Source organism: Nanorana parkeri, unplaced genomic scaffold (genome assembly GCF_000935625.1).
Source record: "Nanorana parkeri isolate BGI_ZX_2015 unplaced genomic scaffold, ASM93562v1 scaffold133, whole genome shotgun sequence".
Taxonomy (NCBI): Eukaryota; Metazoa; Chordata; class Amphibia; order Anura; family Dicroglossidae; genus Nanorana; species Nanorana parkeri.
In genome coordinates this window covers 515,400-526,795 of record NW_017306401.1, presented here as the reverse complement: position 1 = coordinate 526,795, position 11,396 = coordinate 515,400, and positions in this window count along the sequence as shown.

Here is an 11,396-nt window from a genome sequence, read left to right as displayed (position 1 = left end):
ATCACCTAAGATGTCAGAAAATGCAAAGAGGATCATAGTTTTAAGCTGCTTTAAATTAGATTTTGTTTTTATCTGAAATTATTTTTAGTTGCCGAAGTTACTGCACACCCTTTTATTGGATCTATTTAATAAGTCTCAAAGTCCTAAAATTGCAAACAAACTTATTTTATTCATCTTATATACACAAATACCAGCCCTCTTTGTAGGATAGTGTAGTAGTTAAAGTGTTTTAAAAGATTGTACCCATAAAACCACATCAATTTCTGCTTATGTAGTGGCTCAGACATGTGATTTTATGATTAATCATCTTCTTTTTGTTATGCGATTATCACAGGTTAAATGAACCTCAAAAATCACATTTTATTTGTCGCATTACCAAATGTTCTATACAGTTGAGAAAATAAATTAATTTTACTATCAAACTGTATATATTTTATCACTGATCCATTTCTGCCTAATTGTTATTTAATGAATTCTTTCTTATAGATGATACAATTTCATTGAATTGAACTTAAAAGTATATATGTATTATCTGTCTGCAAGTTATAAATTACTAGATAAACATATTGGGGTTGATTTACTAACCTTATAAACACACCACAAACGTGTATACACCTCTGCAGTGTGTTCCCTCCCAGCATGATCTATGGGTGGAATCTAAACACCTTTGTAATGTGTACACACCCAGCAGGTGTTTGTTGGGTAAATTAGCTCTATGTTGTGTTGCTTGCGTTGATGAATGCAAGGAATGTAAATGCATGAGCTAACCATTTTTGTCTAAACTGTGAAGCAGCATTATATATGCATCATGTGCATGATTTTTCCATATATGGCATTAGTGGAAATATGCTTTTAGAGACTTTTTGGTTGATAAATACGTTTTGCTGTGTGAAAATCACACACACCTGGTGTGTGTGTGTGTTTAGGTAAATAAATCACCCCCATTGTCTTTTAAATGTGCAGAGGGGTATTTATGCATGAATGTCATGTAAAATTGTGGGAAATAAACTATTAGGCTAATATAGTACCGTTCTCTAATTAAACAATAACATAAATGCTATATTTTTGCTATAGTAATATTAATGTTGATTTAAACATTTTAAAAGTTATAGTTCAGAATATAAAGAGGAATATATGTATTCAAATACAAAAAATACCTCTTTAGTATCTTTTTTTTAATTCTTTATTTTTGGACAAAAATGGTGGGGTACATTGAAAGAGAGAACATGCGGAGGCCACATGGTCTCACAAAATGTGTAAATAACAAACAGTGAGGCATATAGTATAAAACTCGATAACAGGTTGTAAGATCGGTTCAGGTAATTATATTTGCCCCTGCCCGTAAGGCATTTTATGGTAAACAAAAATAAACCAACATAACACACAAAACAAAATAAGAAGGGAACACTAAGTTGGGGTGGGTGGTCGGGTACAGCCCCACTAAATGGGAGGCCAGCCCGAACACGGTCACCCCCCTACATCACATACTAGGCAGACAGAGACAAACACCGACTCACAAACATAAAGCAAAAAGAAACGTAGAAAGAGCAGAAATGAAAGTGAAGATTGCAGTCCAGCTCCCCGGCGGCCCCCAGCCCTATCATCCCCAGTGCCATATATCCTCCACTAATTGGGTGGCATGGTCGGGCAGCACCTCCCGCATCCTCTCAGCACACTGTGATGAAAGCATCCGAGCACCTATTTAGTATCTTTAATGTTAATTGAAGAAATGATTTTAATTATGACTGGTAATGCATTTTTTTCATTCAGTAAGATATTATATAAGAAAATAAGTGTATCATAAGAACAAAAACACTTATGTTGTATTTTCTTCTTTCTACAGCTCGTATTATCAGAACAAAACAGTGGTGTGATATGCTTCCATGTTTAGAAGGAGAAGGCTGTGACTTATTAATTAACAGATCAGGCTGGACCTGTACGCAACCAGGTGGACGAATAAAGACAACTACGGTAATTATAAAAGAGGTCAAAAGGCAGAGCTTTATGCTGTATTCTGATATTTTATAAATGGATCATATAAAAAAAAAGTGACCAACACCATTGCCATTGCACTAAAGATCTAGGTATCATAATAAAATACTTTAAATGTTGTACAAGAAACAGCTTACAGAGGCAACATTTGTTTACATTAAAACCTTAAAGAAAACCTCCCCTGTTTCCCCAGCAGCACATACTCACATGTTCAGCTGATGGGAGCAAAGAAAATACATCAGAGCAGTTTTGAAAAGTGTGCATGCAGTTGGTTTACATGTTAATCCCTTCATATTTTATATGTTATTTTATGTAGGTATATGCTTTTCTGCTGTTATATCTGGGTGTCTCTTTTTATTCCATGTGTTAGCTACTAAATTAAATTGAACAAAATTGGAAAACTTCTTCCTAAAATTATTTCAGCAGTGCATGGAGTCCTTGTCTTAACAATCCCCGTAAATCTTTTCCAAAATCTAGCATTATTCCTAGACTTTACCGTATACTTAGCCCTAACGGAAACCAAAACCCTAACTCTTAAAGTGGAACTGAAGTCTGCTATACTTACCTTCTCTCCAGTGATGCAACGTCTGTAAAGTCCCTGAAAACTGACATCTTTGCCCAGTCTTCTATCCGCTTCAGTGCCAATGGCTATCTTGATTGGCCAGCCTGAGTTGACATGCATTCATACTGACACTCAAGAATACAGAGTATGTACACTGCATGGCACATTTAGGAGAAACATTGCTGGCAGACTGAAGAGGAGCATTTTTTAATTTTAGAAGAGTCAAACAAAGGGTGATTTACTAAAGGCAAATAGGTTGTTCACTTTGCAAACTTCACCTCATTCACTAAGCTAAAGTGAAAATTCCCTTGCAAAGTGAACAGCCTATTTGACTTTATTAAATCAAACCCACAGAGCCTCTTGTGCAGTAAAAGCCTGCCTGCCAGCAATTGTTCATCTTATGTTTCATTTAAATGTTAAAGCAGAAGATTGGTTACTTGCTTCTGTATGATCCTTTGATTAGGGTAGTCAAGTAATATTCTAATCACCATAATAATATGCCTTCAGTTGGGAAAATCAATATGTTTCCCAATGCTCTTATAAAGCGCATATGTAAATGAGGACCCCTAAAAAATAGACAGTCCCAGATAAATGAAATACAGCAAGATAACAGTATTTTAAACTAATATTACCAGTAATGAGCACATGAAAACATTTTGAGGCACTGAAAAAGCCCTTTTTTTATTAACGTTTGCTTAAAATATTTTGGGGAAAAATAAAGATGTTCTTCAGTTGATTTTACATATTTGCAGATTGTTTTCCACTTATGTTCATTGCTAATCTGTAAAGCTATTAAAGAAAAAAAGAAAACACTGGCTAACACATTATTCTTTGCTACAGGTGCAGAAGTAACTCCTATGTCCTGTCTTTGTCAGAGACTGTCAGAAACTGCCAAAGACAACAGGCAATTTATTAAAAGCTGATAGGTACTTTGATATATAACTGTCTTTAAACATAGCATCTTTACCCAGAACATTTTTTTCTGTTTCACAAGATTGATGTATTCTTTAGTTGAAGGTAACAATTGCAAGTGTAACACAAATGCATCTGAAGATTTGTTACCACGAAAAAATCTGAACATTTATTGTATGGTTTTGGTTTTAAAATTATTTTGGTGAAGTGTAGTAGCACAGTTACCCAGCATTCATTAGCAAAATATGATCAGATAAAATTCTATATTCGTTCTTGTTATTTTTTCCTAACATGATTAGATGGAAGATGCAAATACAATCTTCCTTGCTTTCTCATTAAAATACATTTATTTTAATACTGCACTCACTCAATATCAGTAGACCAATGGAAATTAATTTCAAACCTGAACAGCCTTTTAGGCCTGTTTTTCACAATAGAATTAAAATGCAGCTTTCAGTTTTCTGTACCTCCACCATTGACTGTCTGTTGGAGGATGGGGTACCCATATTGCAGCAAATATCACCTAAGATGTCAGAAAATGCAAAGAGGATCATAGTTTTAAGCTGCTTTAAATTAGATTTTGTTTTTATCTGAAATTATTTTTAGTTGCCGAAGTTACTGCACACCCTTTTATTGGATCTATTTAATAAGTCTCAAAGTCCTAAAATTGCAAACAAACTTATTTTATTCATCTTATATACACAAATACCAGCCCTCTTTGTAGGATAGTGTAGTAGTTAAAGTGTTTTAAAAGATTGTACCCATAAAACCACATCAATTTCTGCTTATGTAGTGGCTCAGACATGTGATTTTATGATTAATCATCTTCTTTTTGTTATGCGATTATCACAGGTTAAATGAACCTCAAAAATCACATTTTATTTGTCGCATTACCAAATGTTCTATACAGTTGAGAAAATAAATTAATTTTACTATCAAACTGTATATATTTTATCACTGATCCATTTCTGCCTAATTGTTATTTAATGAATTCTTTCTTATAGATGATACAATTTCATTGAATTGAACTTAAAAGAACATTCATGCTCCAATTGCTTAGTAGCTAACCTCACTAAAACTCTGTAATTTTATTGCTAAATTAGCTGAAGTGGGAAATTAAAGAGTTTCAAGAACCTAAAAAGAGAGCTCACAGTGAATAAAAGGTGTAATCACTCTGACACAGATTTCCATGCTTAGCTAGTAAAATATACCAACGATCTACATTCGACAAGGGAAGTGACTTTCTTAATAGACTTTATTTACAGATAAAGCAACAAAGCACTCCTCTCTATTAGCACAATTACATGCTATTTGAGCTAGAAATTAAATTAATTAGTTTTACCCAGAGATTGAACTGTTTTCATATTGCATTTGCAGATGTAAAGACATTTTGTCATATGAGATGTCAATATATAATCAATCAATACCTACAGCTCCTAAAAATAAACATACTTCTATACTATACTATACTATACTCACCTGATCTTGAGCGCTGTCCCCTGACTATGCAACTAAGCTATGAAAAGTTGCTTAGTCACAGTTCAGCATCATTCAACACATTTGCATTGAGCCCTAGCTGTCAATGTTCTGACTCCTACCCTGGGCTCACAGGAGAATGCTGCAGGGTGTGCTGCCATGTCATTATACAGGCACCAAGGAGGGGAGGATGTAAGTTCAAAGTTACATTTTGAAGGCTAAGGGGTTGATTTACTAACCTTATAAACACACCACGAACATGTATACACCTCTGTAGTGTGTTCCCTTCCAGCATGATCTATGGGTGGAATCTAAACACCTTTGTAGTGTGTACACACCCAGCAGGTGTGTTGTGCAAAGCCAAGCATGAATTGCAAGGTGATCTTGTGTAAATTAGCTCTATGTTGTGTTGCTTGCGTTGATGAATGCAGGAATGTAAATGCATGAGCTAACCATTTTTGTCTAAACTGTGAAGCAGCATTATATATGCATCATGTGCATGATTTTTCCATATATGGCATTAGTGGAAATATGCTTTTATAGACTTTTTGGTTGATAAATACGTTTTGCTGTGTGAAAATCACACGCACCTAGTGCGTGCGTGTGTTTAGGTTAGTAAATCACCCCCTAAGTGTCCTTTTACATTGTGCACTTTTGCTTCCTGCTTAGCTCCCCTGACCTAAAGAAACCCTCCCTTCCCAGCCTCAGATGCATACCTACCTGATATCAGACCCATAGCCATCTGAAATGTTGACAGCTTTAGTAGATGGTCTTATAGAAGTTTAGAGGGATCGACTGCACAGACATAGCCAGCAAGCATGGCTCTGAGATTAGGATAACTTTAAGTCAGGGGCTAGGCAGGAAAATTAAGTGCACTTTATGTGAACGTTCATTTATTATCTAAACTGACCCTACCCAGTTAGATTTTCTTGTATATGTGATTTGTGAGATCAGTCAAATTTGCCTATACCTATATAGTGTCTTTAAATACATTCAAATAAATTCCATTTGAGTAGAGGCTATTGGTAAATGTTATTGATCTGACAGATCTTTTTAAAACAAAATATTGTTGTATGTTGTCAGCATAAATTGTAAAAATCGTATAACTCTGGAAAGGCTTGTTGTTATGCACGTACTGGCAACACTGCTGATCCCACTTAGAAAGATGATGCCAACCTTTAATTTTAATTTCAAAGTCCCACATAAAGGTGTGTTGGATTATAGGTAATGTAAGATGAAAATGTTTAGGTGATGTTTTATTTTTTTCCAGTTAAAAAATTAAGCTGGGCTACATGAGACATTTTTAAAGTCAGAGATTCTAAAAACTTGTAAAAACTGCTTTTTTTTCCAGGAGTATATTATAAAATCATCTGACAGTTTAATGAATGCCATTGCTGAGTGATTCATATCAATTTCTCATTTAAATCTATAAAGAAATGAAGAAAGGATTAATAAATATTGTTTTCATGATGCAATTGAATTATGGCATTACTGCATTAAAAATCAACCATGTAGACAACACAGGTGTTTGCTAGACTAAAGCTTAACTACAGCCAAAATGTTTTTTGTTGTCATGGTAATAGTTAATAACATTTCTGTCAGGTTTTTATTTCTGTCTGTCATCCATTAGAAATATTTTCCCTTACTTTGTGTCCTCATGATGCCATTATAAAACATGGGGGAGGACAGTTGTTACTGGGACATGATGGCACTGAAAGAAATATTACTCTGTCAAAGTTTTGAACCCTTCCCAATCTACTAAAATGTGTTTTTGTTTTTGTCTTTGCCTCCACTTGAAAGATTTTGAATCACTTTGTTGGAGGATGTAAATATAGAGGATAGAAGGACTACCATAAAATTGTTATTTTATTAACATGCTCTGCATGTTCGGCTGAGCCGAAGTGCAGAGGGACTTCGACTCAGCTGATCCAACATCTGGATTGGCTGAGCCGAAGCTCCAGAAGCTCACTCACTGCCGTTCGCCCCCATGAGTGAGTGAATAACCGAATGCCACTGAGCGGCATTCAGCTCGGCTGTTCTGCTCGGTACTTCTGAGGTACCAAGCAGAATAGAAAATAAGTGAAATTAATGATTAAAAAAAGAGTTGAACAATGATTTTAAAAATGTAAATAAATAGGAAAAAAATTAAAACAGTTTAAAGAAAATTAAAAATAATAAAAGAAAACGCTGGCAAAGATCCCGGCAAAAGAGAAACAATTGGGCGCAGCTAGCAGTGACAGCTAGCTCCGCCCAGCTGTTTCCTATTGGCCGGTACCTGCCAGACTTGGCCAATAGGAAATGCATATGCCTTCGGCTTGGCTGAGCTGCTCGGCTGCCTTGGGCTGCTGTACTGGCTATTGTAAATAGCCTGTATTGTGAATAGCCTGTACAGCAGCCTTTCGGTTCGACTGAACCGAAGGGCTCCGGCGGCCGAAGAGAGACGAAGAATCCTTCCGCTCCATAGTGAATAACCCCCTATAGTTTATAATGAGAAGCTGGTGGCATAATGTTTCACAAAATGATAAGCTTAAGTTTTCTGTGTATTTGAATGTGGATTAGACATAATTAAGGGAATTTATCAAAATTGGAGCAGACAGAATCTGGAGCAATTGTCTATGGCAGCCAGTCAATGTCTCTCTTTCATTTTGAAGAGAGAAGGTAATTGTTTGCCATGGCAACTGCTCCGGATTTTGTCTGCTTCAGTTTCAGTTTTGATAAATGCCCCCCAATATATTAAATGCATATTTTGAAAGTTGGCTTGATGTAGGTGTGAAAAATCTTGAAACAAATACATATGACAGTAATACAATGTTAAAAAGTTATTAGCACGTCTGCACAATGGGTGTCAGGAGAAATCTATGCCTGGTTACCACCTAACGCAACAAAGCAAGTACTCAGCCTGCATATTGTTACAAAAATGATTTTTTAACACAACCGCTTACATTTATACAGCTTAGGAGCAATACAAATCATTTTCAGAATGAATACTGCTTAAGTGCCTAACTCTACTGCAACAGTCTTCAAGATTTTGAGCACATATATCCAGCAACTACCTGTCCCATAAACTGCCTGGCACACTAGCTGGAAAATTACAGTTCTTCACACTGCTTATAACATTTATCTCTCACCAATGATAGCTTTTTTATTACTATTTTGGTTTGGTGAGAGTTAGTTCTTTTAGGGAGGAATATAGTCACAACATCCTTACAACATTTGGCTCTATATAAAGTGCACTTTGAACTGTATCTTTCAGCAAAGAGTCACCCTAATATTTCACAACTATGTGGATACTGCCCTTTGTGGCCCTAAGTTATACTTTCTGTCCAACACCCAATAGGAGGGCAGGAGCTCTTAAGCATTAATAATCAAACCCACATATGACCGTTAATAGAAAGGAACTCCAGCACATCTGTGTTGTTTGTAGCTAGGTGGATGTTATAAAATGGAGCAAGTATATTTATGTTCTTATTGCATATAATTAATGTGTTCAATGGTGTTTATTATGGTGGGGACTACGCTATAAAAATATATATATATTATTTTTTTGTACTTTTTGTCAAGTAAATGTGAAGTGTCGCATATGAATATTTCAAAAATGTTTTACAGCCAGTGTTTACAGAGCTAAATTACTCCAACTCAAATTCATACATTCCCTGTCTGTATTATCTATATTTATTACTGGTCTTAAACCATTTAATTTGTGCATACATTGTTGAGCTGTATCTGTTGTAGAATTATCACAAAATACTGGTTAATAAATTAATAAAGTTCTGCTTCTACCTCTTTTACCACCAGAAACATAATGGTTATGGTGGAAAAATCTTCTTCCAGTGGGTCAGGTCAACAACCCTTATGACAGCTGCAGTCCCTTAGGCTATAAGCTCATGGTCACTTCAGGGACCATAAGCTTTTAGCAGATGAGTCCCCCAGCCTCTTCCATAAGCGTATAGCAGAAGAGTCACCCAGCCTCTGCCAATTCATGAATAGTTGTGATCAATGGTTGATAAGCCAATGGTCACAGCAATTCATAAAAATGTGACACGCTCTCTACTTGTGCTCTCTTCTGCCCATGGTCTTTTCTTGCTTTCTGTCCTGCTCTTGAGCCCACCCCCCAAACCTTTATGGAGATCATCCATGGTCTTGGCTTCTTGACGGTCATATTACTGGCTTCTCTGCTCTGGATGGCAAGCAGGGAGCTAATTAAACACGCCTGTCATATTTATCAATCTCTTTCTGTATGTAAATGAACATGGAAGAGCTTTGTACGGAGTGGCAGGCAGGAGGTGAGCAGGGGATTGATGTATATAGTGTCACCAATGCAATAAAATTAACAATAACATTAACAAAATAACATTATAGCAATAAAATAAAAAATACACAACCCCCCGCCAAATATTCACACAAATTACACACACATAACATACAGAGGGTTATTCACAAAGCTGCTGAAAGATCCAGCCGTAGCTTCGGCTGACCCTTCGGCTAGCTTAAGTTACGGGAGGCCTTCGGTTCAGTAGAACCGAAGGGGTGCTGCACGGGCTATTCACTATAGCCCGTACAGCTCCCGAAGTTGGCCAAGCGGGCCGAACGGTCGGCCATTGGCCGGCCGAAAGCCTGCTACTGACAGCTGGGCGGAGCCAGCCGTGATCTCATGGCTGGCTCCGGACAGTTGCACTGACAGTTCAGCGTCCCCTGGTTACCAGGTAACCAGGGGGACGCTGGACTGTCATGAGAGGTCAGCGGAGGAGCCGGCGGTGATATCACTGTCTAGTCTAGTGTGCCTTTTCTTCTTTCTGCAATAACTCTACCCTTATTTACAGAAAAAAAACCTACAGAGAAATTCCTCCCATGGAAGTGTTAATCCTTGGGAGGCTCAAATAAGTATTTATGAAACATATGGTGATGGTATGGAAAAAAGGAAAATGGATCACTCCTGATGCAGATTGGGGTTTTGGTCTTGTTCTGCAAAGGGTGTTTCTTCTATTCAATCAATGTTGTATGTGAACTTAATCAATGGAAAGAGATGATCTTTGGTGGGTCTGTGGTTGTTCAGTGGAAATTTGTATAAGTGGCTGTCACTTGTGCTGAGTGATCAGATGGTGCTGTAGTAGAGAACGGCTCAACTGGCCAGGCTGAGCCGTAACAGCTATTCGAGTGAAGATCATGCCGTCGGGCACACAGGAGCGATGTGCCACTATAGATAAAATACAGAGTCTGGGAGGAGGATGGACTGGAGTACAAGCGGGGTGCAAAGAGACCCCTATTCACCAGCTATTCGGCTGAGCTGATCCAGATGTTGAATCGGCTGAGTCGAACTCCTTCTGCACTTCGGGTCAGCCGAACATGCTGAGCATGGTCGGCCAACCCGTAGCCAGCCGATGTACAGGTGAAATCAGCTGTACAAGCCAGAAGTGAATAGCCGAACAGCGTTCTGCTCACTTTAATTCGGGTCGGTTATTCACACGGCTGCCTTCAGCAGCTTTGTGAATAACCCTCACAGTTTCGGATCTTACATGATCACAAAACTGCACAATTTAACATTTTTAAATATTTGTTATTTTTTTAGCTTAATTTTATCTTTATGCTTAAGATTTAGTAGTAATTTTATTAGTTACATTTCAGTGTGTTAATAATTTTAGTGTACTTTTGTCGAAAATATTGTTTTGATAAACATTTGTGCAACTATTATGGGGCATTGCACCTATGTTTTTATATTTGGTTTGGGGGGCCTTTAACAAACTCTAAAAGCTTTAAGCGAAAAATGGTCTGACCACCTGAGTTTAAAAATGATGAGCAGGGCCTGGGTTAATGCACTTGTTTGTACCTTTGCAAACATTTTATATTCTAAAGCTTTTTAAGTTAAACTGTACAAAAGACCTTTCTGTCTATATTTAGAAGATAAAACAAGTGTTCTACATTTGCAGTTAACTGACCTTGCAGATAGCCAAACAGTTCTCATATCTGTAATATTGTACTTCTAACTAGCTACTAATTCAGTATCATTTGGAAAGAGGTATGCCTGTGTTCTGCTCATCTTGTGTTGCTATTAAAATAAGATATTGTTCTATCAGAATATGCTCCTAATCCAGGAACCTTTGTTAATAGTTGCTAAATTAGGTCTTTTCATGTCTGTTTTTAGCAGCATGAGGATAAAAGAGAACACTTACCCTATAGTTCTTTAAGTTTTATTTGCCCCATTGATATCTTGTTTCTATCAAAGCTGAGTCACATAAAATTTGGGCAGGAGTCTGTATAGCTCTGAAATGTGATTACTTCTGAGTTTGATATTATATTTGTCAGAAACAATCTGGATGATCCTTCCCATTTCCTATTGGAAATAGTGAACCGCAAGCAAGTTAGTCAGGCAAGTTGTGTGACATCATAAGCAGGTCCCAGTGCATTTAGAGATAAGCAAATGTCTTTCCACCTCCCAGTCTCCCAGAGACATCTATCC